Here is a 374-nt window from a genome sequence, read left to right as displayed (position 1 = left end):
CGACTGTTCGGGTCCAGGCAAGTATTCAGTTAAATAATATATAGAGGCAGCAAATTTTACGAACCCGTTTTGCAGCCTGGGCCCAAGGGTATTTACCAAACTTAACCTCCTTTACCCTCTCGGCACTGCTATTTGTATCTTCCTATTCCTTTGACTGGTTGCCTCTCTTTCTGGCCTCCTGCACAAACAGTATGCTCACCCTCCTCTTCATCAGCTCCACCACCTATCCTCTTCACGGAAATGGGAGCCAACTCCTTTGGTCGCGATTGCTCGCTCCTGCGGGGAAACCTGTCCCAACCTCATAGGTCGGGCGAGGTTTGGTTTGGGCTTCTCTTCCTAGCCGACAACCCTTTTTGATGTCAAACCTATCCACT

This window comes from Penaeus monodon, chromosome 15 (assembly GCF_015228065.2).
Source record: "Penaeus monodon isolate SGIC_2016 chromosome 15, NSTDA_Pmon_1, whole genome shotgun sequence".
In the NCBI taxonomy this organism is placed as follows: Eukaryota; Metazoa; Arthropoda; class Malacostraca; order Decapoda; family Penaeidae; genus Penaeus; species Penaeus monodon.
Note: the sequence above shows the minus strand (reverse complement) of the source record.